Genomic DNA, 7,254 nt, shown 5'->3' with positions numbered 1-7,254 from the left:
TCCCGATAGGAGCTGCACATATCTCGTTCTCAGGGCACACCGGATTGTCCAAACTTCCGGTAGGCCAGCCCAGAGTTGCCCCTGGTGGCCACCGGCGGTTGACAGGTTGGACCAACACTCACGACGAGCACTGGCCCCGGGGGGTAAAATAAAGATGACCCTTGAGTCTGCAGAACCCAAGGGAAAAAGGCTTAGGTGGCAAATGTTAAAACCAAGGTTGGGCCTTGCTGGAGGAGTTTTATTCAAAGCGAACTGCCAAGGGGGTCCCATAAATCATCCAACCGCGTAAGGAACGCAAAATCCGGGAACATAACACCCGTATGACGGAAACTAGGGCGGCAAGAGTGGAACAAAAACCAGGCATAAGGCCGAGTCTTCCACCCTTTACCAAATATATAGATGCATTAATAATATAAGAGATATTGTGATATCCCAATCACAATCCTGTCCATCATGGAGCAATCTTCAACTGAAGACTGCAACTAACAATGCTATAAGTGGGACTGAGCAAAGCGGTAACATAGCCAAGCAATGGTTTGCTAGGAAGGGTGAAAAGGTTAGAGGCTGACATGGCAATTTGGGAGGAATGGTAAACAAGTGATAGGTAACGCAGCATAGCGATAGAACGGAGCAACTAGCAAGCAAAGATAGAAGTGATATCGAGGGTAATAGTCATCTTGCCTGAAATCCCGCAAGGAAGAAGTACGAGTCTAAGAAGAAGACAAACGGACGTAGTCGAACGAATCCTCACAACTCCGGAACGAAACCGAAGCTAATGAGAGAAGCAAACCGGAAAGAAGCAAACAATATGGTAAACACACAAGCATAGTCATGGCATGATGCACAATCAAGTATGATGCATGTCCGGTTTACAGAGGCATGGCATGGCAATATGCAACAAACAATACTACAAATTAAGTGGATCTCAATATGCAACGAGTTGCATATTGAGAAACACCACATCAATTATTTAGTCCTCTCTCGTTTAGGCTACCCAACAATATTAAATGTTGTTAAACATGGCAAGAGGTGAAGCATAATTAAACTACCTATTTAGGCAAGTTTAAATGAGGCCGGAAACACAAACAACAAATCCAGAAAATCCCCATATGTCATTTAGCAATTTAAAGCAAACACAATTTTAAGCATTTTAAATGTTGTTATCATGATGCGGATGACATATACAAGTTTTATACAATTTTATGAAAACGTTAACATGAGCATGTTATGAAGCATTTGATCACCATGGCGGAACAAAACGGGTGCCACGGCAACGAATCCGAAAATGATGCCACGACAACATATCGGTTCCGGTAGCTCACGGGGATACCGGTGCAAAAGAAGTGGGCGTGAGCGTGTCATGCAAGGATGGTGGGGTGCTCCCGGATTCCGGGTTCCCACGGGACGGCGGCATGGCAAACGAGGAAGGAACGTGCAAGGATCAAACGGGCACGGTGCAAACATACGATTCATCTCATACAACACATGCATTCATTCACGGGCGGTCATCATCTCGGGATTATACCTTTGAAGCGTGCATTTCGGAGCGGTTCGGGTTCATCGAAGGAAGTAGTCATTCACAGGTCGTAGTGGAAGTAGTCATTCATGTGACGACGGTAGTGGAAATAGTTGTACACATTCGTTTCGGAGAGGTACTTGACAAATCCAACGTCTTCGGGCATAAAGGTACTTGCAAAAACCGAGATGGTCTTGACGATCCGGTGAGACGACGTGGTTCGGGGCGGCCTTGGTCTTGATGGTCCTTGAGTCCAACAATTACTAGGTGGTCTTGTCGCACACACAGGGTTACAGCCTCGAGCAGCAACTCGAGAAGCACCGCAGCGGCTTGGAGGCGACGGAACCTTGGTCGGAGCAGGAGGCGGGGCACCTGGTCCAGGCAGCGGCAAGGAGGCTGGCACGAGAGAAGGCCGAGTAAGCTACTCGTTCCCGAGGCCCGTCGTTGAAGGTGCAGCAGAGGAGAAGTGCGGGCAGCAAGGCGACGACAACGGAGCAGCCGAAGGGGAGGTCAATACCGCGGGAACGGCGGCGTCGAACAGGAGGTCAAGCTGCGAGGCGGGAGGTTGCTGGCGCGCGGTGCATGGTGGTGGTGGTGGTGGTGGACGCGGGCTGGTTCGATCCGGCGCCTAGGGTCGGGGACGAAGCCGGAGACGCAAGGACGAGTCGAGTCGACGGGGCGGCCGCCGGCAACGGCTCCGATGGCCGGCGTGGTTGAGGGAGGAGGCGAACGAGCGTGGGGAACAGCAGCAAGGCACGGCAGGGCGCGGGGACGGCTCGGGCACAGTGGCCGCGGGGCGCTCGAGAAGGGGAGGCGTCGCGTGGAGGGGTGGCGCTCGGCAGCGGGGTCAACGTCAAGGAGGAGATCGGGCGCGGGGGATATGGGAACGGAGGATGGGGATCGAGCCGAGGCGCGAGGGGATCGGGGCGAAGCCCATCCTGGCTCTGGCAGCGGGCGTGCGTTGGCGGCGCTAGAGGAGGAACAAGGGGAGGAGAAGGGATCGAGCAGAGCTCTCCCCTGCGGCTAGGGTTATCGAGCTGGTGGGGCGACTGGACCTCCAGGGGCAAATGGGCCGGCCTGGTTTGTTGGGCTAGGCTCTCTCTCTCTCACTAATTTCTAGCAAAAAGGAAATAGAGAGAGGAAAAGAAAGAGAGGGTTAGGGAAAGATTTTGCGCATGGGGATTATTTTCCCGGACTCACAAAAATGAGTTTGATCCAAGAAAATAGAAAAGGCCAAGGTTGAAAGATGTAAATTCAAACTCATTTGAATTTCACTCAAATGGGTTTGAACTAGGACTAGGTTTTTGAAGTGTCCAAAAATGTTGAGGATTTCGGTGGGGCTCCGGAAAATGATGAAAGAAATTATGGGCAAGGTTGGAGACCAAGAATTGAGATAACAACGGCATGGGATATTTTGCAAGTGGGTTATGGTTAATTCCAAATAAATGGAATAATTTTTATTATAGCTCCCTAATATTGGAAGATATGTTATAAAGAGAATTCACCCTTCCCTCGATTTAAATGGATCGAAGATCCATACAATTTATTTAGAAGAGTTATAAAAATTAATGATATGATGGCATGATGAAACAATGCAATGCAAGAGATGACATGATGCAATGCAACAAGCAAATAAAACACACGGCGAAACTCGGAATAGCTAGAAGTCTTCTGGAGCGTCGGCTCGGGGCGTTACAACACTCCACCACTACAAGAGGATCTCGTCCTGAGATCTAGAATGGCACCGGAGAGAAACGGAAGAGGAAGAGAAGAGGTAAAACTAAGTTGCTTCTTCGACCAATGAGTGAAACCAAAGAACCTTGAGAAGTTGAGCAATTTAAAAGAAAGAGTACAACATAGATGAACGAGATTGCGAACAATCCATTAGAAAAGAGGAACAAAGAACATTAGAACTTGAAGGTTGCAAAGACATGAATCAAGAGTTTAATGGACAAGATAGAATTCGAAACCACTCCGGTTAAAACAAGATGAGAGAGGAAGAATTCGGGCAGCACTCCGGTTGAACATGGAAGGAATAGAACATGAACTTGAGAAGATGGGATGATACTTGATGAAATCAACAACACACTGCGTCCGGAACTATTTAAAGAATGGCACAAGGGGTAAGAAGGATTTCAGACAGCAATCGGTAGAAAAGAGAGTCAAAACTTGATAAGATGAAAAGAACTTGAATGAGAACACAACACTCCGGTTAAATGGATAAGCACGAAAAGAACACGATCCTTAATATGAGAAGAGGAGTGAAGAGAGCAACATCACAAAGCCTCCAGAAGAAATGTAAAAAATGGAATGGAATGAACGGAGTAAAACTTGATCTTGAAAGAGCACACTAACAGGAATTGTTAGAACGGAGTTGTTGGATTATCAACAACAAAAGGATAAGCTTGTAGTGGACTTATGGAAAACATCTCAAAATTATGAGGTGACAACCGGGCACTAACGGAAACAATTACTTGCTTGAGATCAATGAAGAGATGAAAACTGCTTTCGCCGAGAGGATAGGAGAAAACTTGGATCATTGATAAGCACCACAATACAACATTCCTTAGGGAAGGCTTTAGGTGAAATATATACCAAGATAACTCCAACGAAGAGATTGATGGATTTAAAATACCTCGTTCTTGACAACATGTGAATCGCGAAACATGAATGGAAATTGTCAAGAGTGATATAACACCATCTCAAAAGATAAGGTAGGAGAATTGCACTTTGGAATGCAAGATGAAGAATGCTTGAACTCCTCTGAAAAGAATCTCGATGAACACTTCGAGAAGGAATTAAATCCTTGATGAACCATCATGTAGAGCCTCCATGGAGAACTCCGGTAATAAAAGGATGATAAAAAGAAAGGGAAGTTGAAAACACAAGGTGAAGCCTTGCGGTGATTTAGATGAAGCTTCGCGATGATATAACCGAGAAAACATGGAACTCCAGAAAAAAAGATGAACAACAAGAAGCCAAGAATTTATTCCTCCTGAACAAACTCCAAAGGAAAAGATTAATCACTTGGATGAAACAAGAATAAGAATTATGTCATGCCTATCCTTCACCGATTTAAATTGATGACAAGCAACGGATTTGGCATACTACTTATTCTTCTTGAGGGATTAAGGATAGACATAGCGCAAACTTGGGAAAAAAAACTTGAACAAACCACCAGTACAATTCGGAAAGAACGAATTAATTTATATGATAACAACGGAAGAGAAATGTTGAAAGAACCACCGTAAGAATTGAAAATGAAAATAACAAAGGCACAATTCACCGGGAAGAATTGGAAAACGAATGAAGATACTTGAGGGGATTTAGATACAAGAGAACGAATAGATCATGAACTGATTAGAGGGTATTTGAACGATTCACCGGTAAGATTTGGAGAACGAGAGCTGAAAGTTGGAACGAATAATTATGACATGATGGCCTACAGAGGAAAGAAATGGGAACAACTCATGAAATGCTCCGGATGGTAAGAAAAGAATTCTCACAATCAAAAACAATTATGAGAGGATGGCATCAAGCTTGAACTACGCCTCTTTGGAAGAACGGGTAAGGATTTAAGAGGAACTCTTCTTCGGTCTTCACGTGCTGAGAATGATGACGAGAACCACCAAAATTGTTGAGGCACTTCGGAACAGAGAAGAATAGAAATGTGTTGGAAATATGCCCTAGAGGCAATAATAAAAGTATTATTATATTTCATTGTTCATGATAATTGTCTTTTATTCATGCTATAACTGTATTATCCGGAAATCGTAATACACGTGTGAATACTTAGACCACACTATGTCCCTGGTAAGCCTCTAGTTGACCAGCTCGTTGTGATCAACAGATAGTCATGGTTTCCTGACTATGGACATTGGATGTCGTTGATAACGGGATCACATCATTAGGAGAATGATGTGATGGACAAGACCCAATCCTAAGCATAGCATAAAAGATCGTGTAGTTCGTTTTGCTAGAGCTTTGCAAGTGTCAAGTATCTCTTCCTTCGACCATGAGATCGTGTAACTCCCGGATACCGTAAGAGTGCCTTGGGTGTATCAAATGTCACAACGTAACTGGGTGACTATAAAGGTGCATTACAGGTATCTCCGAAAGTAGCTGTTGGGTTGACACGGATCGAGACTGGGATTTGTCACTCCGTATGACGGAGAGGTATCTCTGGGCCCACTCGGTAATGCATCATCATAATGAGCTCAATGTGACCAAGGTGTTGGACACGAGATCATGCATTACGGTACGAGTAAAGTGACTTGCCGGTAACGAGACTGAACAAGGTATTGGGATACCGACGATCGAGTCTCGGGCAAGTAACGTACCGATTGACAAAGGGAATTGCATACAGGGTTTGATCGAATCCTCAACATAGTGGTTCATCCGATGACAACATCGAGGAGCATGTGGGAGCCATCATGGGTATCCAGATCCCGCTGATGGTTATTGACTGAGAGCGTCTCGGTCATGTCTGCATGTCTCCCGAACCCGTAGGGTCTACACACTTAAGGTTCGGTGACGCTAGGGTTATGAAGATATGGATATGCAGAAACCCGAATGTTGTTCGGAGTCCCGGATGAGATCCCGGACGTCACGAGGAGTTCCGGAATGGTCCGGAGGTAAAGAATTATATATAGGAAGTGCTATTTCGGGCATCGGGACAAGTTTCGGGGTTATCGGTATTGTACCGGGACCACCGGAAGGGTCCCGGGGGTCCACCGGGTGGGGCCACTTGTCCCGGGGGGCCACATGGGCTGTAGGGGGTGCGCCTTGGCCATCATGGGCCAAGGGCACCAGCCCCTATAGGCCCATGCGCCTAGGGTTTCCCCCTAGGAGGAGTCCTAGTGGTGGAAGGCACCCCTAGGTGCCTTGCGGGGGGGAGGGAAACCTCCCCTAGGCCGCCGCCCCCCCTAGTAGATCTCATCTACTAGGGCCGGCGCCCCCCCTGGCACCCCTATATATAGTGGGGGAGAGGAGGAACTTCACACACCAGCCCCTGGCGCCTCCACCTCCCCCCGTTACGTCTCTCCCTCGTGGTCTCGGCGAAGCCCTGCTGCTGTGACGCCCTGCATCCACCACCACGCCGTCGTGTTGCTGGATCTTCATCAACCTCTCCTTCCCCCTTGCTGGATCAATAAGGAGGAGACGTCTCCCGTCCCGTACGTGTGTTGAACGCGGAGGTGCCGTCCGTTCGGCGCTGGTCATCGGTGATTTGGATCACGTCGAGTACGACTACATCATCACCTTGCAAGCTTCCGCACGCGATCTACAAGTGGTATGTAGATGCAAACTCTCTCCCTAGACTCGTTGCTTAGATGAACTCATAGATGGATCTTGGTGAAACCGTAGGAAAAATTTTAATTTTCTGCAACGTTCCCCAACAGTGGCATCATGAGCTAGGTCTATGCGTAGTTCCCTTTGCACGAGTAGAACACAACTTTGTTGTGGGCGTGGATTTTGTCATCTTACTTGCCTCTACTAGTCTTTTCTTGCTCAACGGTATTGTGGGATGAAGCGGCCCGGACCAACCTTACACGTACACTTACGTGAGACCGGTTCCACCGACTGACATGCACAAGTTGCATAAGGTGGCTGGCGGGTGTCTGTCTCTCCCACCTTAGTTGGAGCGGAATCGATGAACAGGGCCCTTATGAAGGGTAAATAGAAGTTGACAAAATCACGTTGTGGTGATTTGTAGGTAAGAAAACGTTCTTGCTAGAACC

The sequence above is a fragment of the Triticum aestivum genome, chromosome 1B (genome assembly GCF_018294505.1).
Source record: "Triticum aestivum cultivar Chinese Spring chromosome 1B, IWGSC CS RefSeq v2.1, whole genome shotgun sequence".
Taxonomy (NCBI): Eukaryota; Viridiplantae; Streptophyta; class Magnoliopsida; order Poales; family Poaceae; genus Triticum; species Triticum aestivum.
This window is presented reverse-complemented; position numbering follows the sequence as displayed.